General features: G+C 34.0%; 3 pseudogenes; 2 read left to right on the top strand and 1 right to left on the bottom strand.

Annotated features, from left to right (window-relative positions):
* Positions 1-2: 2 nt before the first annotated feature.
* Positions 3-20439, top strand: LOC143261258 (uridine 5'-monophosphate synthase-like; annotated as a pseudogene).
* Positions 2399-3134, bottom strand: LOC143261265 (uridine 5'-monophosphate synthase pseudogene; annotated as a pseudogene).
* A 3692-nt stretch (positions 20440-24131) lies between the features above and the next one.
* On the top strand, positions 24132-25751 carry LOC117225636 (putative phospholipid-transporting ATPase IIB pseudogene; annotated as a pseudogene).
* The last annotated feature ends 1567 nt before the right edge of the window (positions 25752-27318 follow it).

Here is a 27318-nt window from a genome sequence, read left to right as displayed (position 1 = left end):
ACATGATCCCTGAAAGCGTGATCCACAGAGCGGTATTTAAATTATTAAGGATAACCTGTTGCACATAGCTATTTTTATTTCGTATTATATCTGATTCAAGTGTACAGTTCATTCTAGGATCAAAATAAATTATGAAATAAGTACAGATTAATATCGTCTGACGTTAAAGATGTAGGATTAGGTTTTCTGACACTGCGTGATCGGAACGCTAGCTTCTCATCCGTGAAAACATATCCGGGATCTGTGGTGTACCTTACACTGCTTTACCGTTAGCTACTTTGATATCTGTCGATTTTAATATCCCCATGTTAATCAAAAGAAAAGTGGAAAAGGCATATGGCACAAAGAAAATGATAGAAGGCCATTTTCAAATTAGGAGATAATTGTGTGATCATGGAGGATTTAGTCACTATCGGTAGCAGTATCCTAGCGACTGTACAAACTTTAAGAAAAGAGGGTTTGAAGGTAACAGATGCACTTGTAGTGATTGACAGAGAACAGGGTGGCAAAAAGAATATTGAAACTAATGGTATAAACATGTGGAGTTTGTACTCGGTCACCAGTCTCTTGGCTTACCTCGTGGAAGCTGACAAGATTACACCAACGATAATAAAAGATGTACTAAACTACTTGTCGCTATGTCAAGCTCTTGTTATCGTTAATCAAGGTAAATAACATTTTACGCTGCATCATTTTCTGCTTCATAGAATATTAAATAGCTACTTTTAAAGTTCCAGAATGCAGACTGAAAATACCATTTTACTGTCGCGCTAATAAGGCTACAAACGAGATTGCATCTAAAATATTCAATGTAATGGAAACAAAAGAATCTACTTTGTGCTTGGCAGCAGACTTGAGCAAAGCAGACTCTATTTTACAATTAGCAGATTTGGTAGGACCACACATTGTGGTACTAAAAAAAACGCACGTAGATATAGTAGAAGACTTCAGCTGTGATTTTATAAAGCGTTTGCAAGATTTGGCTAAGAAGCACGATTTTCTTTTAATGGAGGACCAGAAGTTCGCGGATATCGGCAACTCGGTGTCTTTGCAATACCAAAAGGGTATTTAGAAAATTGCGGAATGGGCAGATATTGTTACTGTGCACGCGATAGCAGGAAAGAGCATAGTGGATTAAAAAATGCGTTAGGAAATGTTAACGAACCGCGTGGTATTTTTATATTGGCGTAAATCATATGGGGATACTAAAATCGACAGGTATCAAAGTAGCTAATGGTACACCACAGATCTGAGTTATGTTTTCACGGCCCTCTGACAGTCTCCACAGTGCTTTCGCCAGTTGAGCCTTCGAAATATCAAAGAATATAAACAATTTAAAAATTATACAAATCACAGAGTATGCTGAATAAAATTTTTAAATTACTCATACCATAACTTTTGGTTGAGAGATTATTACTCTCAAGTCAAAATACACTGGACTTTTCAATCCAATTTTGGTCACAGATTCTCCAAATTTGATCGCGTAGATCGTAAAAAGTGAAATAGCTAACTTCTTCAATTCTACGTCCATGGCACTCGATTTTTCGCACATGATTTCTGTCTATTGAAATTAAAACACACATGGTCCCTGAAAGCATGATGCACAGAGCGATATTAAAATTATTAAGGAAATTTGTTACACATATCTATTTTTCTTTCGTATTATATTTCATTCAAGTGTACAGTTGATTCTAGGATGAAAATAAATTATGAAATAAGTACAGAATAATAACGTTGGACGTTAAAGATGTAGGATTAGCTTAGTACGATCACTCTGTGATCGGAACACTAGCTTCTCACCCATGAAAACATATCCCAGATCTGTGGTGTACCATTAGCTACTTTGACATCTGTCGATTTTAATATCCCCATATGATTTGCGCCAGTATAAAAATACCAGCCGGTTCGTTAACATTTCCTAACGCATTTTTTAATCCATCTACTATGCTCTTTCCTGCTATCGCGTGCACAGTAACAATATCTGCCCATTCCGCAATTTTGTAAATACCCTTTTGGTATTGCAAAGACACCGTGTTGCCGATATCCGCGAACTTCCGGTCCTCCATTAAAAGAAAATCGTGCTTCTTAGCCAAATCTTGCAAACGCTTTATAAAATCACAGCTGAAGTCTTCTACTATATCTACGTGCGTTTTTTTTTAGTACCACAATGTGTGGCCCTAGCAAATTTGCTAATTGTAAAATAGAGTCTGCTTTGCTCAAGTCTGCTGCCAAGCACAAAGTAGATTCTTTTGTTTCCATTACATTGAATATTTTATATGCAATCTCGTTTGTAGCCCTATTAGCGCGACAGTAAAATGGTATTTTCAGTCTGCATTCTGGAACTTTAAAAGAAGCTATTTTATATTCTACGAAACAGAAAATGATGCAGTGTAAAATGTTATTTCCCTTGATTAACGATAACAGGAGCTTGACATAGCGACAAGTAGTTTAGTACATCTTTTCTTATCGTTGGTGTAATCTTGTCGGCTTCCACGAGGTAAGCCAAGAGACTGGTGACCGAGTACAAACTCCACATGTTTATACCATTAGCTTCAATATTCTTTCTGCCACCCTGTTCTCTCTCAATCACTACAAGAGCATCTGCTACCTTCAAACCCCCTTTTCTTAAAGTTTGTACAGTCTCTAGTATACTGCTACCGCTAGTGACTACATCCTCAATGATCACACAATTATCTCCTAGTTCAAAATGGCCTTCCATCATTTTCTTTGTGCCATATGCCTTTCCCTCTTTTCTTTTGATTAACATGGGGATATTAAAAGCGACAGATATCAAAGTAGCTAATGGTAAAGCAGTGTAAGGTACACCACAGATCTGAGACACGTTATATGAATAGGTATGTACTTATGTGGTTGCTCCTTCTTCATGATATGTAATATTATTATCTTCGCCATGTCTTGTATGTGAGGTGGTGTAGTTGTGCAATAATCATTCTTAATCCCTGGATGAGATAACGAGGTTCGTCACTCACTAGTTCGGTTGCTATACAAAAATATAATTTTTGAGGTTCTTTCTTTACTTCGGTTCCATTCCTTTTTTCTTCCTCGTCACATTCTAATAAATATTTTATAACATGTGTCATGGTGCATTGTTCCCCTGTGATCGCACCTATCATGTCTGACCAATCAGATTTCAGATTTATTGGGTTTGACCGAATGGAAAGTTAGTAGGATTAATAAGATTATTCCATGCATTTTGAATATAACCTTCTGTAATTGATATCCAGGAAGACGTTGAGATGTCGGTGCAGTTTTTCAACGTGTAATTGGAATAAAATTCATTTATCCCTCCATTATATTTTAAAACTCGTTTTAATAGTTTGTGACGGAAAATTCTTTTCGTTTTCCCTATAATCCTTCGCTCCATCGGTTGAAGAACAGACGTTTTATTGGTCGGTAAATACACAATTTTAACGTCTTCATCTTCTCGTAGCGGAATTTTATGGGCTTCGGAATTATCCAGCAGAAATGCTTTTCCTGATATTTTTCTTTGCTCCTGATATCTTTTTACAGATGAAATTGTTTAGAAAGCAATCTAAGAATAATGTTTTGTTGATTCGTAGGTTCGGCTCCGATTTAAAAAATGCAGGAAATGAAATGCTGTCTCCCAAAACTCTTGTTTTTTTATGTCCGTAAATTATAAGAGGTTTAATCTTATGTATGCCTGCCGCATTTACACATAAGCTAATTGAAGTCCTTTCCTTTGTCATCGTGTGTCCGCTAAGAGAACTTTCTTCCGTTCCAGCCGATGTCTTCGTTGGAAGTGTATCCCATAGCAGCGCGCTTTCGTCCACATTATAAACATTTTCCAAACTTATATTTTGTTCCTCTAACATGTTTGTAAAATAAACTGCAAACTCATCTGGTACATCCTGATGCCCGTGCATGTTTGCTAAGCATATGCCATGATGCTTTTTAAATTTTAGTAACCAGTCACGACTCGCTCCAAATCGCGAACACGATGACAAATTTTCTTTCAGTTCCTTTGGAACTGAATATATATAATGCATGTATATATCACTAATTATTGTCACCGATAGCGACAATTGACACTAGAAGTGAATAATAGTGGTAAGAAACTACAACGATCTGTTTCGATGAGAGTCAGATCTGCGGAACTTCAAATGTCGTGACCAGTCGCAACGACAGTTGATACCCAAATTCGTAACTTTCCTTTTTGTGCCGTCTTTTATACAGATTTGGTGGCCGAAGCGCGCACCAATCAACGATTAGCATTTGTCGCTATGGTCGTTACTATGTTTTGTCTCTAGGCTATTGTCCCATGTTTTCGTGAAATTTTCCTGAGCAGAACCATCGAGACAAATTAACATTTACTTTAATAATGCTTTCATTGCTTCATGAACATTAACGTTAGTACGCCGTACGTAATAACGATTCGGACAATAGGGACGAGACGATTCTTGTTCTCACAGGAAAACGAGGCTTCGGATCCAACCCTTGTTCTTCGTCGTCACATCTGCAACCCATTTGTTGCGCTATCGACGCTGAATTTCGAGAATCTCGTATCTAAACAGTGTCGTTTTTCCTTGTCGTTCGATTATTCTTACCCCAAGATCTCTTAAAATTCTATAGAGTAAACTGTTTCGTCACACTCTCTTCTCTCTCTCTCTCTCTCTCTCTCTCTCTCACGTTCCTCACACGTATGTCGCGCGTGGTTAACGCATGAAAATCCGCGAGCACCGATGGATATTATAATTTCGGAGATCGCGGATGCTCTAGATCGGTCTTGTAACAGTTTATCAACACTGTGAGACCAAATGCCCGTTTTCCGAATATTCTTTCGGAGTTTCCCGCGGTTTTTGGTACGTCCAGAGTACCACCGACGAATTCCGCCGATGTGTTTTATTACATCTTGACCTCTGTTCCACCGATTTCCGAAAGGGCTCGTCGCTTCAATCCAGAGAAGCTCCGCGAAGCGAAAAGCGAGTTTAAAGCGTTATTCGAAACAGATATGTGCCGCCAATCCTCGAGTCCTTGGGCTGGTCTCATACACATAGTCTTAAAGAAGAACGGCACCTGGTGCATCTGCAGTGATCACAGGAGGCTAAATAAACAAACGACTCCTGATAGGTATCCTACTTCGCATCTCCGCGACTTTTCGACAAATCTTCGCGGGAAGATGTATTTTTCGTCGCTAGACTTACATAAAGCATACAACCAGATTCCTATAACTTTGGAAGACGTTGAAAAGACAGCTGTGATAACGCTATTTGGGCTTTTTGAGTTTTTGTTTATGTCTTGAGAATGCCAGCCAAACGTTTCAGCGCTTCCTAAAGCAAGGCTGAGCACGCGAACCACCTTCGGGTTGTGTTACATCGTTTGCAAGAGCATCACCTTCGGGTGAACCTAAGCAAATCGCATCCTGAAATCGTCTGTAGAAGCCATTTTTCGGTTTCCCAAGCCCAAACGAATCATGAATCTCCGCTGTTTTTGGGCACGGTGAAGTTTTACCGTCGAAGTATTCACCGCGTAGCTCACCTGCTGGCTCCATTGAACGAGTTTCTTTGGGATGCCGGTGAATTCGGGGAATGCATTTGTCACGACAAAGGAAGCCCTTGCTAAGGCGACCTTATTACTGCATCCCTGTCTTGGGACAGAGTTATGAATAGTGACCGATGCGTCGGATTTCGCGATGGGCGTGGTCCTCGAACAGCGGGGTTCTAAATCCCTTTCGGAACCCCTTGCGTTTTTTTCACGTGTTAACACCTCGACGGACGTCGCGAGAAGGAGGGCGAAGCATAATTTCTCCCCGTAACGACGGGCGAGAGCGCCGACACGCGACCGCCTTCCAAGGTATAATCGAACCTTGCCATCCACACAAGCTATACCTCTCAACATCGAATACTTTAATATTTCGTTCTATGCCTGCGTATTCCATTATTTTTAATTTTATATTTAACATTTATTATATTATTTTAAATTATTCTCAATATTATATATTCTCAAAAAATTAAAAGTGTTAACAGGGCCAATAATCAATTGAATTATATTTAGTTATGGGAATAACCTTAATACTTTTCACTATTTGAGCTTTGAATTAGAACTTTTACTTAATTAAAGAAGGTATAAAATACGTTCTCCATTTATGTGATGACTGCGTTAACTGACATGATTCAACTCAATAAAAACAATAAGGAAAATGCCTTCAGGATTAAATCATATCAGGTAGTAATGAAATTAAATTATTAAATTAATTATTTAAAACTAAATAATATCACGTAGTAAATAAAGAACTATTTACTCGAATGATTTTTGTATAGTACCTATTTGTTGAAATTCAACAGTACTGTTGCGCACGGCGCAACGTAATTGTCGGAGGTTGTAGGGAGACAAAATGATTTAGTCCGACGACGTGTCGCTTGCTGATTTATTTTGGACTCCACAGTCCACATTGTTTAAAATGTGTTGCGCACGGCGCAAAAGAATTGTTGATAGTTACAATTGTTGGAGCACGGCTCCGTTCAGCGTATAAAGATGAAGCACGGCTTCGGATGGGCGCAAGGGCGCAGAATTAAACTCGTGATTTTAGCTTCGCGGGAAGCGTTGACAATCCTAATTATATCGGTTATCGAAATGTGCGGCAGCATATATAGACACCTGGCCGATGTTCAAGGGGAAGCATCGTCAGGTGTCGAAGGCCAGGTCATTGACTTCTCAAGGCAAAAACACCGCGTATACATTTCGGCCGAGGCGAGCGTTTGACGGTCGGGCCAACGTACGTCGATCGTGTTATTGTCTTGCCGCCTCGCCGTTTATTCGACAAAAACGGCGAGACGGCGTACACCGAATGTCGAATGTACGTTGAACAGCGGTCCGCGATCCGGCCGGAACAAGTACTAATAAATGTAATTGTTAGAAAAATATTCAGCATGCATAAGATCTACGAAAGATATTTTTTAAAATTTCTTTATAGGTAATAATTGTAACAGTAAAAAATACATCAAGAACGTTTACAAGAATGTTTACAAAACAAAAATGTAGCAGAATCAGAAAATGGGGACAGTGTGTGTATCATTTGTCTGGAACCATTTTAGAAAGCGATAAAATTTTATATTTTTCATTACGTCAGTGTTAATTTCAAATAAAATTGTTTCACTGCGTTAATCAATTTCAAATAAAATCGTTTCATTTGTGTAGTATATAGTATAGTGCACTATATACTCAAAATATAACTGAATCACTATTACTTTATAAAAAACATATTTGAATGATGTATTTTTAATAATAAAAACAATTATTATAAATTAAACCACGGTGTTTTAAATGAGTATTAACCTGCCCCCAAAGCGATTTCAACTTGTCACGCAGTTGGGTACATTGATACATTTTTCAATCAGTTAGAAAACATTTTATGATTTATGTTGAATGTAGTGTCTGAAGTCGTCCTTTACAAAATATAAAAAGGAAGGATTATAAAGTATATTTTAGCATTTTTTGTATTACGTAATTAGCACAAATAAAGATTGTATAAATCAAAAAGTGAAAAATGTATCGATTTACTCCAGACTCCCCTCCGTTGTAAAACTGAATCTATATTTTCAATTATTCGAAATGTTTGCTTGACATCTAATAATATAATAAATAATGCAAATGACTTCATTTCATTGTAGAAACAATGTTTGCGAGAAGGATTTTTTGCAATTCGAATGTTAAGATCGAAAATTTTGCAAAAAATCTTTTCCAATGAGCAAACGTTATCATTGCCTTTAGAAAATTATAAACAATAAACACTTACATTTTCTGTTACTAAAACTTTTATGAGAACGTTCACAAAAACCGCCAGTAAATAATGCATGAAAAATTTATTTCCAGACCAAACATTTTTTGTACTCTATCCAAAACGAATGCAATAACTCTCACAATCAGTGGTAGTACCAAGTGGCAGGTTTAAAATACATGGATTCCGTTCTCAAGTATGTAACGCACAAACGTAATTCCATTTCAGAAGAATAACTACGATGACACAGATCTGCTTAAACCAATAGCGCTACTATGAACAAAATGAAATTAATTAATTACATTAACTTTACGATATTATAAATGTTCCGAGTTTGGTCGAAATCATGCGACGTACATTCTTTTTCACTAACACTGCAATTTTTCCCCTGTATTCTAGATTTCATGAGGTGAATGTTTCAAATCGATCATTTAAACAGGAATTTCCGTAAATCTAGAATATTTGATTTTATCGTATCAGAATCAGAATCAGTCAGTAAACTTACTCAACAACATACTCATTACAGCAATGTTTCTAGTATGAACATAATCTGAGTGCAGAAATAAGTATCAGTACAACCGATTCTCGAAAGCTGTAGTGTTTGTTATCCAAATATGGTTGCAAATTTTTAATAAATTAGAAGCAGTAGAAAATAATGACTAGCAAATAAAAATCGCAGATATCGATGCCATATCTTCGCATGTCAAAGTTATATAGTATGCTTCTCAGTGACTTTTGGTATCTCCAATGCACAATCTTCATACGTCTCCGTGTAAGCACTCCGAAAAGTAAGTGTTCCAGACTGTTGATCGAATTCAGCAAACTTCACGTCGAAAGATCCAGTGACAAACACACAAACCCTTGCTGGAAAAATTGATCTGCGGACTCCAGATCAATGTAGTCTCAAATTTTGTTGTTAGTTACTTCCACAGTAACGCCGTACAAAGTTTCAAACAGTTGTAATGAAGAGTGTTGTAAATATCCTGCTGTACACTGAAGTGAATGTTCACGTGAAAACTGGATCACTCAATGTGCTTCAATCGACTGAGATCATGGTAAGAGCCGCCGTTGTCATGTCCATCACAATATTTGAAAGTAACTGCGAAGGTACAGTTGCATTAAAACAACACTTCGAATGACTTTTAGTTGACTTGTGTTGCACAGTAATCGAAAATGGAGTGTCTTCATTTTAAATGTTCCATTTGAGAATGCAACTCCACATTTGTAATAAAATTATAATATGTTGGCGATTCCGTTGCCTATTCCGAATGTTAGGAATTTATCAAGCAACAACCCGACCCAACTATGAGATTTGCAACACCTTGTCAATACAATGAGCTTGTCTCTCGACAACACATCTTCAATCGTTTCGTAAATCTCAACTGTGTTAACAGATTCAAAAGATATAGTTGCAACATATTTGAAAATTCTGAGAAGAATTACAAACCAGTTCCTTTGGTAACAAATTCAACTCTTTTCTGCACTTTATGAGTTTTCCTGAATACTACGTATTTGCAAATTTACACATTTCATTATATCATTACATGATATTTCACATAAAATATGATTCTGATTCAGATTCTGATCACACTCTACATCCACGTTTAAACCTGATTTATGATAGTAAAAAATGTCGCCAATTGAGCAGGTTGCTTTCGTTATAGCATGCCTAAAAGTAGTCTCTGGTAATGCATGTAGTATTCATTTCTTAATTACACATGGTTCGTACTTAAACCACTATAGATACTATTCAGAGCTGATAACAAGGCGACTATAAATAATGCATATACGTTTGCCCCGAGTGCCTTCTTGTAAGCTCTAGAACATGGACATTCCAGAATACAGGAGATATGAACTAGTAAATTCAACCTAATGTATTTTTATCCAAATCGTTACGAGCAAACTTATTATTATATAGCGGTGGCTTATGCATACTCTCTAAAAGAAATGTCTTTCTTCTTCTTATAATTGTAATAAGTTCAGCATAATGTGACATTATCCTTAAATTTCTCATATTCTTATTCATCTTTGCCATAAATGCATATAATCCGCGCAGTCTAGTAATTACAATACATACAACACAAGTATTATATATATTACTGTATTCATTCACAGATATGTGATTGTGTTGATGTTCAAAAGTGTTTATCATACAAACACAGAATTTAGGTCTTAATAAGAATGATTTCTTTTTAGGAATTAATTTTTCTAACTCGAGTTCAACCATACAAATATATGATCTCGTTTTCAGGTGACGTTTGTGCGTTAATGTAATTATTAAATTCAAATAATTAAAACAAAAATTATACAATTTGTCTCGCCACTGGTGGTACAGCAGAGATGGAGGTGATTGTACATGAAAAAATAAATCGAAAATAAGGAATAAAATTTTTCATTTAGGGTTTCGTTGGCGAGAGGAAATTGACTTTGAATACTCATCGAGCACGCTGTTACACGTGAGTTTGGTTTGCAATAACGTAGATGGATGAATCTCGATAGAAGTCTTATGTCATTAGAAATTGTAGATAGTCTTAAAAAATTTAGTGTCAAGAGCTTAGCGTGAGAAGAAAATAAATTACGGAGTCTAACCAAGGAATTGCAAATTTATAAGTCCACTGAAAAAAGGACATCCAACAACCACACAAAATGAAAGAAATTTTTCTATGGCGACAGGTTTTATTACAAAAAAAGAGGCAGATTTTCTGATTCTACATTAGACGCATTATACTTTTTAAGAGGTCAATTCAGAACAAAAGCGTAATGTTTAATTTTAGCGGTTATCTTTTTCTTGCTTTTAAACTTATTTATATGTATATTTATATGTATATATATATATATATATATATTATATGTATATTTATATTGGACAGGAATTCTGGAGAATGCTCCAGAATCCGATAAATTTCGACAAATGTCGATAAATATAGTCTTATTTCTCATTTCTCGAAAAATGATGAATGTTGAGAAATCAGAAACACAGGGCGTATCCATGAATGGGACAGTGTATCAAAATAATGTAATTCATTTGCATTCGTTTCAAGTACATATAGTATTGTAGAGTACTCTTAAATAACATAAATCATCTTTCCATCTTTGCAATAACACATTCTTGTAGTAAATTCCAACTGATTAGAAAAGCAATCTTTTTGATGAGCACTAGGTACTTTTTTGTTATCAATGTTTAATTCATATACAATCGTTTTATCACGATTTTCAACGATTTTCACTAACTGGGCTCTATGCGATTAAGTCATACTAAAAGCTTTAGCTGTTTATTTTATCGAAACTCCAACAGTTATAACCTTACTAACACAGCTTCTTTTATTCATTCTATGTTAACGCGATTTTTTTTCGAAAACATTTTTAATAACTCGTAAATTATATGTAACTCGTAATAACTCGTAAATATACCTCAAAAATCTAAGCGTAACAGAAACTGCACTAACTTTAAATAAAGCTCAAAAATCAAAACTTAGCAGATGCTTTGACGAGATTATCTCATTATACGACACCTATGTACATATGTGACGTTAGTGATTACCCCTTCAATAAACAGTCTCTATGTTCCATTCAAGAACTTGTTAACCACATTAAAACTTTAACTTGTTTACTTACTATAATAATTCTTGAAGAATTACCTGACTAAATGCAATAAATAAAAGCTCTATCAAACGTAACAGTACTTCATACAACGTTACGAGGAAAAAAGGAAAAATATTACTTTCATGCATAAAAAAACATTAAATGTCTGTTATACCCTGTCAGACAAGTCTGGTTCGACCAAATGCATGTAAAACGCTTGCTAGTGTACTCTGCGTGAAAATTTATATCAATTTGGTGCAAAACCACTGCTTTTGGACAAAATCCCTGACCTAATACGGACACAGATGGCTCGGTATTTGGAAGCAGACGCATTGCACTGCCAAATTAATGGCGAACTTGGCGCAATCTTATAGCGAAACATTTTGTTTGAAGAGGACAGGTCGGTAGCACTTATGTGTCAGATGTAGCAGTGCTATAAGGTTTGTCCTCGGTTTATTTGATACAACAGCGTGCGGTAGGATTCTGTACTGTACTAATTCTACGGATAAATTTCCTTATGGAGAACTAATGGGTGGCTTACAGTACTTATTGTCAGCAACTAAAACTTGTCCCGACATTGCATTCGCAATAAATTATTCTAGCTGATCTACAGAAAAACTGGTAAAACAAGATATATCAAATGGAAGGAGACCTTTAAGACACTCGAATAGAACATACATAGAAAATACAATACATACATTTACATATATATTTACGTATATATGCATGTGCTCAGCTTTGCCCAATAATTCTTAATGAACTCCTAGAGAAGTATAATGAAATGGACTTACCAGAGATGAACTCATTGATATATGTAGATGCCACCTACTACTAGCAACTCAGTAATTCAACAACCTGACGTCGTATGCGCATTCACCAATTCCATTATCAATTATAGTTACAGCACGACCTACGAATCGTAATAGAAATTAGTACAAGGTTTACATGGAATCTTCAAAAAATAAAGAGCAAAGGATATAAGATTATTAAAAGAACAAAGAAGCACATTTAGAGTGCAATATAAGTTCAAAATTTGATAACTAGTATCGTGTCTCATTAGGCTTATAAAGTATACACTATATTTGACTTTGAAATGCTCTTAAGTAATAAAAAACTGTGGTTTATATTATTTTGTCCTAAATTTGGCTTCTGCGATACTATTTTGTCTACATACATTTGTGCAATCATAAAATTATGTGTTTAACATCCATACATAAATCTACTGAAAAAATAATGACTCATTATTTACATGTAGATATAGCAAGTACAGGATTTCCCAGAGAAATAACTGCCCCTTTCAAACCTTGCAATCGCGGAGGTGATAATTCTTAACCAATTATGTACGTTTATTTAACCCATACAAGGCAAATATTACTATGATCACACAAAAATATTTTAAAAATGCAGGAAATTATAAAATAATTAAAATGATCAGAGAGAGAGAGAGAGAGAGAAACTGACATAAATTATAGTGAAAGATTACCTTTCTCCATCGAAGTGATAATTAGAAATTATATCTGTCTTGAGATTTGTAAAACTCTGCCAAGTATCTAAAATACATTTAAAAAATTAATATTTTACGAAAATTCATTTTACATGCTGATAGAAAATTCTAATATACAATTATTATGATTGTCATTTCTTAAATTTTAATAATAACAACAAAATTTTCAACCCAAAAGCAATAAAAATCATTAGAAGTAGGAAATAATAGAAAAAGAAATCAACAAGTTCAATAAAAGTATAAAGCGTGGCATTTTTTTTTCTTTTTTTTTTTTTTAAAGTTGACTAGGACATTTGAAACTTACACAGATTATTTGAAAATTCTATTACATTACCTAGTTCACAGGATTTTTCGGGTATGCAAATTAACCATTCCAAAATGGCCGTTCCACTGGTGAAGCCGATATGGCGGTTTTCTAAAAAATTACGTGCTCCCTCCGCTGCTACGCCACTGAAATGTCCATAAAGTTCATTTTTCTTTTTTTAAACTCAATATTGATCAACCTCATGATTCATAATCAAAAGTTACAACGGTAATTGCAAGACATAAAATATTTTAGCAGTTTTATTACCGAAATACCGCGCGAATGAGTGCAGATATAATGTAACGTCGCTAAATTTACGAAAAGTTATGACCAAGAAATTATGTAATTGGTATATAAAATTTTAGATAATATTTTAAATTCTTTTTAAAAAAACAAAGAGTGTTGAGGTGAAAATGCGAGAAAAATATCGAATTTGAACCACTTCACCACCGAGTAAGTAACGCGTAGCAAAAATCGAGAAATTTCGAAAAATGCAATTTACATATCCGCGCTGCGAATAATAGAAAATGAAAGATAATGCTTCGGTTATTAATTTCTGTATCACTCACGACAACACACTGACTTTATTGTACAAAATATTAATTGTTGAAGGAAGCACTCACCTGTAGCTGCGTACGGCTTGCCGGTCGGTAGAAGACAGCAACTCTCTGTAGGATTGTAGGCACTAGGTGCTACGTTGTTCGGTTTGAAGAAGGCAACAATAACAAATATGGCTAGCCTCACCGTTTCGTCAGCCAATCGTACGCAAATCTTTTGGAAATGCGGAAAAATACATTTCTCGGCATAAAATTGCGCGAAAATCACGAAAATGATGGGAAACGTCGCATGAAAACGCTAAAAAAGCACAGTCCCTTTGATTTTACGAGAATATGTTGGAATATGCGCCATATATTAAAACTAATTACATCATCTGTGTACGGTTGAATGTATGCGTAAATTAATAGGTATGTGTGTATAAGAACGCTTTATTATGATCGCCGTTTTGCTCGTCCTTGTTTCGACAGCGATAGATTTCTACAGTTCTAGCAAATATGAAATTGTACATTTCTGCGTATAAAGTCATTGCCTTCTCTATAACCAAAATCGAACAACATACGGTATATACGAATTATGTAATTTATTTTTTAAAAATGAGAAAGAATAAAAAAAATTAATACTTCGTTGTCGCATTTTTAAGTTAAAAAGAAATAATTATTTTGATAAACAACACGAAAATCGAGCCGAGATGCGAAGTAACTTGCAATTACCGCTGAAACGATCTATAAAAATTGTAAAATCTATCTTTGTCTTTGTTTCATAAAGATTTTGAATAAAAGTATCATGAAAAAGTCTAGAAAAATCACAAGAATACAGAAAATATGTTTAAATTTCTATTATTAATGGTTGGTTATTTTCACGACCACCATAGCGTGATTGTACACTTCTGGATCGGTGAAGATCGGTTACAAAAATGGACCACACAATTGTCTTTGATAAAGATGAATAGGTGAATTTCATTTATTGCATCGTACAATACTTGTGTCGCGTAGAACAAAAGGCTAAAAAGTAAATTCATTACATTACAAGATCATGTTACGAACGGCATAAAAATTATATGTCGCGACCACCACGGTACATCCGGCCAAGTAGTGAATCTAGACGGAAAAGTAAGTCCAGAAAAAAGAATAACGTTTTTTCATTAAAGGCTGTGTTCTCGAGCGCACTGAGGTGAAATGTGAGTCAAGTTCGCGAAGTTTGGAATTGGTATGTCGTGGCCGGCACAACTATATGATTTCCATTAAGTAGTATTATTTTTCAACATAGTTTTTCTCGGAAACGAGCCTTGAATGAAAAAATGTTATTCCCTTTGCCCCACTTATTTTCGCATGTAGAATCAATGTCCGGCCTGTTATACCACGATATCGGGGATACACTAATCAATTTTTGTCTTTTTTAATACCGTCTCTTACGCAAAGGATTGACTTGAGACCCATGGATCCTTTCAAACTTTCGGTCCTCTCGATGAGTACTATATTTTGCAATAAAAAACCCTTTGATCTTGATCGTTGTGACATATAATTTTTTACAGCATGTACAATCGGACTGTCGACTTTGACAACGATTTAAGAATTCTCGAGATCAACGAAATTTAGCAGAATTATACTGGACGCGAAACGGACTGGAATTGTAATTTTTTTACAACGCAGTACCGTCGAGGAAAACTTCCGGACAATAAATCCGCGACACGAATATCCGTCAAACGTTCTCTACGTGGGCACGAAACAACATCACGACACAAGAATCATCTTGCGATTGCGAAAATTTTACTCGGAATCTAATTCACTTAAAATTTCAGCTGCTGATTATTATGCAAGAGGTGGACATCTTCATAGTGGAATCTTGACTTGAATCCGATAATGAGATCAACTTCACTCGTTTTGTTACATTTAAAAAGGACAGAACTTATGCCAGGGGCGAAGGAATGATTATTTTCGTCCTTAAGAGACATTTGCTGAATTGTGCAATATTTCATCTGATCAATCGGTTGAAATGTGCGGATAACCAACTTTTGATTTGATTATTTGTTATAGAGTTCCAGGACATGTCCTTTCGGAATTCCAATGGGACGAAATTTTTTACAACTTTAAGATAAATAACTGCTATTTAGTTTTACGGTTTTAAATACACTGAGGTCAGTATTGCTACTCATAAATCGGTAAAGTATCCTGAGTTTCTCAGCTCATTTTCATGAATTTAGTCACAGCGTTTATCTTGTATATTTCATTTCTACTACCAATGTTGAATATTATATGGAGGCAGTAAGAGTATTAATCGTACAGAAATTTAGCATAAAGTACAATTATTTTTATGGACAGTTGAGCTACTATTTCTAATAATTATATAATTAGCGATGTTTTATAAGAATGGTCTCATATATGTTTTCTCTCTCTCTCTCTCTCTCTCTCTCTCTCTCTTGCAGATGGTATTTATAACATTAATAAATTTATACACTTTACAATGATAGCATCCTCTTTAGAACTTAACGAATAATATTAATTTTTACGAACGATGTTGAATGGGAGACAATGGAAAATGGGTAACTGATTTAATATTAGGATTATTGAAAGGATGACCCAAGTGACGAATACAAAGCGACGGTGTAAACATGCGCAGGTCACATGTATAACGTCGAGAGGTGGTTTAACCCCGAATAGGCATCGGACTCGTCAATATAAAAACAGCCGACACGCACGCGGCGGAAAGTGAACGTTGAAGACGATACGGCTAATTCAAAATTAGCACAGTTGACATAATTTTGAACAATCTATTTATTTTTAAATAGTTTGTACAATTTGCACACGATATAGAATTTAAACGGAAATTAATACTTTTGGCAAATTTTCTAAAGCAATCCTTTTCCTTTTCTTTTTAAATACTTTGTTGGCTTAGGCGTAGTACTTTTTATATTCTAATATAATATAATATATTATATTAGATATATATATTATAATATACTATATTATTATAATATATTCTAATATAATAAGTCTTTCACGTTTTTGATATGATTTCATTTTTTATACGTTGCACCTCTCAAACGCTTACCCAACAAACATCTCACCATGCAATAAGATTATTTTTATTTCTAAAATAACGAGTTTTTTTCTAGGAGTAATAGAGATTATGGATTCTTGACCAACATTTACGAAGAAGTCATATTTCGCGCTTGAAAAACATGCTCATATTTTAAGCTGAGGAACTCAGGATACTTTACCGATTCATAATTAGGCCAATGTGTACGTTTGATAACAAGTTTGAAAGACTTTTCGATATAATAATTTTTCCGTGTATTAACACAAACACAAACAGGATAATGATCCCCCCCACGTTTCGTCCTGAACTTCAGCATCAACATTATTTTCAAAATTCACGCTACAAAACTTCTTCTAACTAACATCTTCAATTCTACGGCCATGGCACTCGATTTTTCGCACCTAATTTCTGTCTATTGAAATTAAAACACACATGGTCCCTGAAAGCATGATCCACAGAGCGATATTTAAATTATTAAGGATAACCTGTTGCACATAGCTATTTTTCTTTCGTATTATATTTCATTCAAGTGTACAGTTCATTCTAGGATGAAAATAAATTATGAAATAAGTACAGATTAATATCGTCTGACGTTAAATATGTAGGATTAGGTTTTCTGGCACTGCGTGATCGGAACGCTAGCTTCTCACCCAGATCTGTGGTGTACCTTACACTGCTTTACCATTAGCTACTTTGATATCTGTCGATTTTAATATCCCCATATGATTTGCGCCACTATAAAAATACCACCCGGTTCGTTAACATTGTCTAACACATTCTTTCACCCATCTACTATGCTCTTTCCTGCTATTGCACGCACAGTAACAATATCTGCCCATTGCGCAATTTTGTAAATACTCTTTTGGTATTGCAAAAACACTTTGTTACCGATATCCGCGAACTTCCGGTCCTCCATTAAAAGGAAATCGCGCTTCTTAGCCAAATCTTGCAAACGCTTTATAAAATCACAGCTGAAGTCTTCTACTATATCTACGTGCGCTTTTTTAGTACCACAATGTGTGGCCCTACCAAATTGGCTAATTGTAAAATAGAGTCTGCTTTGGTGAAGTCTGCTGCCAAGCACGAAGTAGAAAGTCTTTTGATTCCATTAGATTGAATATTCTACATGCAATCTCGTTTGTAGTCTTATTAGCGCGAGAGTAATATGGTATTTCCAGTCTGCATTTTGAAACGTTAGAAGAAGTTATTTAATACTGTATGAAGCAGAAAATAATGCAGTGTAAAACGTTATTTACCTTTATTAACAATAACAGGAGCTTGACATAGCGACAAGTAGTTTAGTACATCTTTTCTAATCGTTGGTGTAATCTTGTTGGCTTCCACAAGTTAAGCCAAGAGACTGGTGACCGAGTACAAACTCCACATGTTTATACCATTAGCTTCAATATTCTTTCTGCCACCCTGTTCTCTATCAATCACTACAAGAGCATCTGTTACCTTCAAACCCTCCATTCTTAAAGTTTGTACAGTCTCTAGTATACTGCTACCGCTAGTGACTACATCTTCAATGATCATACAATTATCTCCTAGTTCAAAATGGCCTTCCACCATTTTCATTGTGCCATATGCCTTTCCCTCTTTTCTTTTGATTAACATGGGGATATTAAAAGCGACAGATATCAAAGTAGCTAATTGTAAAGCAGTGTAAGGTACACCACAGACCTGAGTTACGTTTTCACGGTCCTCTGACAGTCTCCACAGTGTCATCGCCAGTTGAGCCTTCGAAATATCAAAGAATATAAACAATTTAAAAATTATACAAATCACAGAGTATGCTGAATAGAATTTTTAAATTACTCATACCATAACTTTTGGTTGAGAGATTATTACTCTCAAGTCAAAATACACTGGACTTTTCAAACCAATTTTGGTCACAGATTCTCCAAATTTGATCGCGTAGATCGCAAAAAGTGAATCAGCGAACTTCTTCAATTCTTCGTCTACGGCACTCGATTTTTCGCACATGATTTCTGTCTATTGAAATTAAAACACACATGATCCCTGAAAGCGTGATCCACAGAGCGATATTTAAATTATTAAGGATAACCTGTTGCACATAGCTATTTTTATTTCGTATTATATCTCATTCAAGTGTACAGTTCATTCTAGGATCAAAATAAATTATGAAATAAGTACAGATTAATATGGTCTGACGTTAAAGATGTAGGATTAGGTTTTCTGGCACTGCGTGATCGGAACGCTAGCTTCTCATCCGTGAAAACATATCCGGGATCTGTGGTGTACCTTACACTGCTTTACCGTTAGCTACTTTGATATCTGTCGATTTTAATATCCCCATGTTAATGAAAAGAAAAGAGGAAAAGGCATATGGCACAAAGAAAATGATAGAAGGCCATTCTCAAATTAGGAGATAACTGTGTGATCATGGAGGATTTAGTCACTATCGGTAGCAGTATCCTAGCGACTGTTCAAACTTTAAGAAAACAGGGTTTCAAAGTAACAGATGCACTTGTAGTGATTGACAGAGAACAGGGTGGCAAAAAGAATATTGAAGCTAATGGTGTAAACATGTGGAGTTTGTACTCGGTCACCAGTCTCTTGGCTTACCTCGTGGAAGCCGACAAGATTACACCAACGATAATAAAAGATGTACTAAACTACTTGTCGCTATGTCAAGCTCTTGTTATCGTTAATCAAGGTAAATAACATTTTACGCAGCATCATTTTCTGCTTCATAGAATATTAAATAGCTATTTTTAAAGTTCCAGAATGCAGACTGAAAATACCATTTTACTGTCGCGCTAATAAGGCTACAAACGAGATTGCATCTAAAATATTCAATGTAATGGAAACAAAAGAATCTACTTTGTGCTTGGCAGCAGACTTGAGCAAAGCAGACTCTATTTTACAATTAGCAGATTTGGTAGGACCACACATTGTGGTACTAAAAAAACGCACGTAGATATAGTAGAAGACTTCAGCTCTGATTTTATAAAGCGTTTGCAAGATTTGGCTAAGAAGCACGATTTTCTTTTAATGGAGGACCAGAAGTTCGCGGATATCGGCAACTCGGTGTCTTTGCAATACCAAAAGGGTATTTAGGAAATTGCGGAATGGGCAGATATTGTTACTGTGCACGCAATAGCAGGAAAGAGCATAGTAGATGGATTAAAAAATGCGTTAGGAAATGTTAACGAACCGCGTGGTATTTTTATATTGGCGCAGATGACCTCTAAAGGCGCGTTAACAAATGACGAGTACGTTCGGCACGCAGTGTCGATCGCACAAAATTCGAACATAGTCGCTGGCATCGTTTGTCAGTCGAGTATATTCACGAATCCAGGTCTCGTTCAGCTGACCCCTGGAGTGAAGCTCGGCCAAAGTTCCGACAATTTCGGTCAACAGTACAGTACTCCAGAATCTGTTGTAAAATCTGGAGCAGATTTAGCTGTTGTTGGTAGAGGTATCACCGAGGCAAAAGTCAAGTTATCTGCCGCGTTGGAATATAAGAAGGTACTTTGGACTGCTTACAAAAAACGATTGAAATAAAAATTATTTTCCAATTATAGACTATAGCATCATCCATGCAGCCTATCCCTTGCAAACCGTTATTCTTCGACTTGGCCTTCAACATGGTCGAGTTTCCGGATTTGAGAGAGAAATTGGGAGATCAAGCCAAGAAGGGCGGCCAGGCTGGACTCGCAGGATTCGTTAAAGGTTTACGGGGCTGGGGAAATATATAAAACAAGCCTATTTTAAGCGAGAAAGATAACTGGATTTTTGATGTTATCGCACGTGGTGCGGTAATGCGCGTTTTTAGAAAGGTTCTCAAATATCTCGATGAGCATCGAGTTTTCAGTTATACAAACAGCAATATTGATTAAAGGAAATAAAGAAATATATTATTGATATACTCGATATATTTATATACGATATATACATAACCTTGACATAACCTTGACATAACCCTACGGATTTTTATATTTGTTCAAACCTATTGAAATTTACAAGCGAAGATGTTACCTTAGAATTTTTCCATTTCCATCTTTTATAATGCAAGTGTGTCCTACAATAAAACTGAATTTTGAGGGAGAAATTTTCAATCTTTGAGGATGAATTTGGAGGGCAAGAATTTTAACAGAATCTAATTATTTACAAAGTTTCCATTGTTCGATCATTTTAGAGTTTGAGAGCTTCACTTGTTTGCCACAGGTGGAGTATTTATACTTTGATATCTGTTGAAATAAGCAGACTAATAAGAGACAAAAAAAGTGGGATATAAAAAATTGCTGCACGACGGCGTGGGAAATATCAAATTTAACATCACAGAGGCAAGATACTGGAGTTAGTAGTACGTATAGATATTTAAGAATTTTATCTCGGCATCTGGCATCTTGGCAGATTATCGTGTGAGTGATTACATAGGTGAGAAGCTACGTTCCGGTCACCAGATTACGAGAGAAAACCAAATCTTTTACTACCCTAACACGAGGGTCACACGAAGCCACTCATGTTTTCGATAATGCCATATATGTGAATGCCATATAAAAACCTCTCTCTACCTTGAAAAATGATTCAAATATATATTTACTTTATACGATAGTTTTGTATTATGAAAACATTAGTTTTGTTATTAAGTGTATTTAGAATACTTAAAAAACGCTTTTTGATGTTTTTTTATAAATTGAATTAAGTTCTCCTATGTCTTGTTTAAATTGTCTTCAAACGAATTAAATAGTTACAGTGTTTATAGAAAATTTTATTTACAAATTATATCACATTTTGCTGCATACATGTTTATTAGTTCATTATAGTTCATAACCATTCTTAATAATATTTTTTATTTTGTGCAAATGTAGGAATTTTGTTTTTTTTAATTCCAATATACAAATTATCTAATATAACATTTATACCTTCTGGTTTATTGACTAAGATGATATCACTACAGGGGAAAATGAATCTACTTGTTTTATTTGACTGTTTACCTAACATTTTTTTAGTATATTCAATAAACTAGTTTTTTCTGTCGAACCTTCAAATTTATAAAATATTTTGGAAAATTAACTTTTAAGCTTAATTGTCGAACACGTTGTATTTTTATATTTTGTTTATTTAAACCGCTCATTAATAACATTTATAGATATTAACCGGTTCAATATTCGATATTAAAAATTTAATTTAGTTAATAATCTTTTAGTTTTAAACTCAACATAATATAAAATTACGACTCACTACAACCAAAACAATAATTTTAATGTTTTGATATGTATTTAAAGTAAAATGTTTTTCTTTATGTATTTAAAGCAGCCTTATCGATTAATCGTAAGCGGTTTGTAAGTTTTTTTTTTAAATAAATAATTTTAAACAAATATATATGTAATAATCCTGTTTATACTTTTATTTTCTTGTTATCATTAAAAAATAATTCATGAAAAAAAATAGTCATTAAAACTCAAATATTTTAAGAACATTATAAAAAATAGTAAAAGTAGAACATAAAACTTGTTTTTATATATTAACATTAAAATTTCAATGATAATCTCGTTCTAATATAGAAAAGGGTTAAGTTTTTGTTTTTTTATCAAACTGTTATTTATAAATTTTACAGCTAAAATAAAAAAAAAATATTTTGGAAAAGTGAATGTTAAAATAATTATAATACGGTATCTATAAAGAGTTTTTTTAAATCTATATTGTATATATAATTAAAGGCCTTAAATATCTCTTTAAGGTTTAAATTATTTTTTGTTTTACTTCACAGTTTTTAACCCTTTCTTTGTATCATTATATAAATTACAAAATCGAAAAATTTGCATAGTATTTTATACATGAACATTAAGAATAACAAGAAGGCCAATATTTACACATAAATACAATTTTCAAGAGAGATTTCTCATTTAGTATAACATAAATTGCTTGCTGGTTTACTTTATTATTTATTCCTTTTTATTTAGTAGAATACTATAAGTTTTACTTGATATGTTACTATTTTCAGCAAAATAATAAAATTGTTTTAAGTTTTTAATTCTATTAATTTTAACAAACCATTAAATTTTGTAAATTTTTTATAGCGTTTTGTACTGATATTTAAAATTATGACGTGTTTTAAATATTTTTAATCCGCTGTTGTTTTTTATAGTAACATGATACTCTTTTTGACAGTAAAAATACTATTTTTTTTTTAAAAACATCTCTGTTTGACAGTAAAAACATTATTTTTTAAAAAAACATTTTCTATCATAAAGTTTTATAGTATAATGGTAAACGTCTTTTTTCTGAAAATTAAACACTTAAATTTCTTTATTAGGTAGAACATTTTTTAAATGTTATGCATAAGAACTTTGCTATTATTCTAAAATTCAAAATTAATAAGTAAAAAAGGCTTACAGTTTATTATTCTTCAAAGATTAAGAAATGAATATAAATGTTTTATTTAGAAGAACAAATAGTAATGTATTTTAGAAAGATTATATTTTATTTTACATAAATAAAAAATAGAATCTTGTTTTTTATTTGTTGCTTTTCTCCTTTATTTTTAAAAAAACTCAAATCATCTCAAAGGGTATGCCAGGAAAATAATGCAGTATGCAATCAAAATTACTGTTGGTACACACTACCATTCTGGATTCTTCTTCAGTAGTTCAAATTCTTTTTTAACACTTAATTTTTTGTAATATCAGTTACACAATGCTTTGACAGGTTTAGAATATTCTCACCAATTTCATCTCTTGGTCCTTGGATAATGGTTATTATTGCATGTTTGTTTAAAGAATCTTATAATGATTACAGAAGATATATTAGAGATTGTTTTATAAACAATCAATTCTATATAAAATATACTGAAAATGAGGGATTTAAACGTGTTCATAGCTCAGATATTAAAGTTGGGGACATAATATCTTTAGAGAAAGATGAGAGAATTCCTGCTGATATGGTTCTTCTTAAGACATCTGGACATAACGGGGCAAATATTTCTTAGAACCGATCAACTTGATGGAGAAACCGACTGGAAGCTTTGTACTGCTGTTCCAAGTACACAAACAGTACCTTTCGAACAATTAAAAGATATAATTGTTTTGGCGGAAGAGATACATAAAGATATTTACTCGTTTAAGGGGATGCTTATTATTGGAGAGCTCAATGAAAATGATTTAGCGGATGTTAAGCTGAAGAAACCCAATGTTTTTTGATGATTTATTGAAGTTACTGACAAATGATTCCAATAAAAAATCTGAGAATGCAGAACTCGTAAACGCTTCTATAAGAAGTGAGGTATATGATTGGGTTTATACAAACTCTACATCTAAAGATTCTAAAAAGAACTTACCAGAAGAAAATAACAACGATCCAATTATAAACTCAGCAAACTTATCCAATAATGAAGTTTAATAGTCAACCAATAGAAGAAGATGGTGAATGTTGCGTACGACACAAAATAATTGCCGGAGGTCGTAAGGAGACGAAAACGATTTAGTCCGACGTCGTGTCGCTTGCTGATTTATTTTTGGACTCCACAGTCCACGTAAACTTGTATAAAACGCGTTGCGCACGGCGCAACAGAATTGTTAATAGTTACAATTGTTGGAGCACGGCTCCGTTCAGCGTATAACGATGAAGCACGGCTTCGGATGGGCGCAAGGGCGCAGAATTAAACTCGTGACGTTAACGACCGAAATTTTGACAATCCTAATTGTATTGCTGTATTGCAACTGTATTGCAACGGTTATCGAAATGTGCGGCAGTATATATAGACACCTAGCCGATGTTCAAGGGGAAGCATCGTCAGGTGTCGATGGCCGGGCCATTGCCTTCTAAGGCAAAAACGCCGCGTATACATACGGCCGAGGCGAACGTTTGACGGTCGGGCCAACGCACGTCGATCGTGTTATTATCTTGCCCCCTCGCCATTTATTCGACAAAAACGGCGAGACGGCGTACACCGAATGTCGAACGTGCGTTGACCCGCGGTCCGCGATTCGGCCGGAACAGTGAAAGAGATGGGAACCATCCACAATCACTGTCTCTCGAAAATATGATTTGAATGAATACAAATTTGGCTTCATCATCTGCACTTGGTTTTGTTGTTTGTACTGGTGGTTATAATGAATACTTCAAAACTTATAAACAAAGCTAGTATGATTGATAATGAATGTTTTTAGTAAAGCTCTTGGATCTTTAGCCGCGATTGTTGCATTGGTATTTACTATCTGTCAAAAGTCAAAACAATTTTCTTTAGTCACATTTATAAAATTTATTGTCCTTTTCTTATATATTATACCGATTTCGTTAAAAGTTACAATCGAGATGGCAAGATATATCTATGCATTTTATATTATTAAAGATGAAAACATTCTCGGCACAATTGTGAGAAATTCGAACATACCAGAAGAATTGGGTAGAGTCAGTTATTTTTTAACTGATAAAACTGGTACATTAACAAAGAATGAAATGGAGATGAAGAAAGTACATGTCAAGGTTATGTAGGTACAATTTATTATACACAGGATCTTAACGATGAAATATCAAGAAATATAGCCAAATTTCTTACTAATACAGAAGACAAGTTTTTATGAGAGGAAAGAAAGATATAAATACAAAGGTTTTTGAACTCGTTCATGCACTTTGTGTATGTCACAACGTTACACCAGTTGGATCGGACGATAAACTTACTTACCAAGCATCTAGTCCTGATGAAGAGGCCATAGTTAGTTGGACTGAACTTGTTGGAATGAAGAGATAGAGATAGAGATAGAGATCAAAATACAATAGTTATACTTGATAATATTAATGAGAAACAAGTTTACGAAATCATTCATATATTTCCTTTTACTAGTGAAACAAAAAGAATGAGTATAATATTAAAGTATAATGGAGAAATACTTTTCTTTGTGAAAGGAGCAGATGTAGTCATGAATAAAATAGTTAAAACTAATGATTAGGTGGAAGAAGAAACTGAAAATATGGCTAGAGATGGTTTTAGAACCCTTGAAGAAGATACTAAGGAAGATACTTTCACAAGAAGATTTTGATAAATTTGAAAAGATTTATAATGATGCAAAATTAAATCTTGATAATCGTAATGAGGCTATAGCTGATGCAATGACTTTTATTGAAAAGAATATGAGTGTTTTGGGGTTGTGAAGATAAATTACAAGACAATGTTAAAATGACATTAGAAAATTTAAGGTATGGTGGAATCAAAGTGTGGATGCGTACTGGTGATAAAATAGAGACGGCCATCTCGATAGCAATATCATCTAGGATATTTTCAAAAAGTACCTCATATATTATATTAGCTAATATAGATTCTATAGATGTTTTAGATTCCAAACTTAGAGAGATCGAGGCAGCTGACTATGACTCTCTTATTGTAGATGGAAATACTCTTACTCTGATTATGAACAATTGTTTCGACAAATTTATTGATATAATCTAGCTAGATTCAATCGTAGGATGTAGATTTTCTCCTACTCAAAAAGCCTTGGTAGCCAGAAAGAAGAAAAAGAACAAATAAAATAATATGTTGTATTGGAGATGGAGGAAATGATGTATCAATGATAACAGAAGCGAATGTTGGCGTAGGTATAGTTGGAAAAGAAGGCAACCAAGCATCTTTGGCAGCGGATTATAGTATTAATAAATTCTGTTATGTATCCGACTTATTTTTCTAGCATGGTAGAAATTCATACATGAATAGTGTTAAGATAACACATTTAATTATACACAGAAGTTCAATTTTGTCTGTTCTTCAAGGTTTATTGTGTTCAATCATTTACTTTATACCTTTTAGCCTATATGTATAATGGTAGCATTTTAATAGCATTTGTGACAGTATATACTTTCTTCCCAATTTTCTCATTTGTTACAACCAGTGACATATCTCGTGATGTATGTAATAGATTTCTTGAATTTTAAAAAGAGCTTGTCACCAAAGATCAACTTTCTCTCAGAGAGTTTGCTACGTGGAACTTCGTATCGTTTTATCAAGGTGTTATTATTCTCACCATTTTCTTCTTTTTAAAGCAAGAAATGTTCTCAATATCTACTTTAACATTCAGTTCTAATAATCACTAATAATTAATGAAATTTTTATGGTAATGTTAACAGCAAATATAGAGTTAATCGAATAGTTGCATTGGGTTGTATTTTTTCACTGTTCCTTTATATCATGTCTTTCTTCTTATTCAAAAAATAGCTCTATATTGATACTGAAATATATATATATATATATATATATATATATAGGGAAGGTCTTATTCGTTAACGTTATAGCTTGAATTGTATCACTGGTGAAGCTTCTGTTTGAAATTTACTTTTGCCCGCCAACTTATTCAAAGTTAGAAAGAGATTTTTGATTTCAAATAGAGTATAAATATTAATAAGTTCTTAGGTTACAATAGATTTTAAGTGGTTAATGCTTTTGATTGTTAAAGTTCTCTCAATTAATTAAAAAAAATTATAAAAATTATGGTTTTTTTATCTTTATAATGCTAAATTAAACATTTTGACGTTAAAATAAAAAAATAAAATAGTTGGTATGCTTAAATTTAAATATTTACAAATATTATACATATTCTTAATAAAGGCAGTGATGAG

Source organism: Megalopta genalis, unplaced genomic scaffold (assembly GCF_051020955.1).
Source record: "Megalopta genalis isolate 19385.01 unplaced genomic scaffold, iyMegGena1_principal scaffold0046, whole genome shotgun sequence".
In the NCBI taxonomy this organism is placed as follows: Eukaryota; Metazoa; Arthropoda; class Insecta; order Hymenoptera; family Halictidae; genus Megalopta; species Megalopta genalis.
The sequence above is the reverse complement of the archived record's forward strand: the minus strand, read 5'-3'. Positions and strand labels throughout refer to the sequence as shown.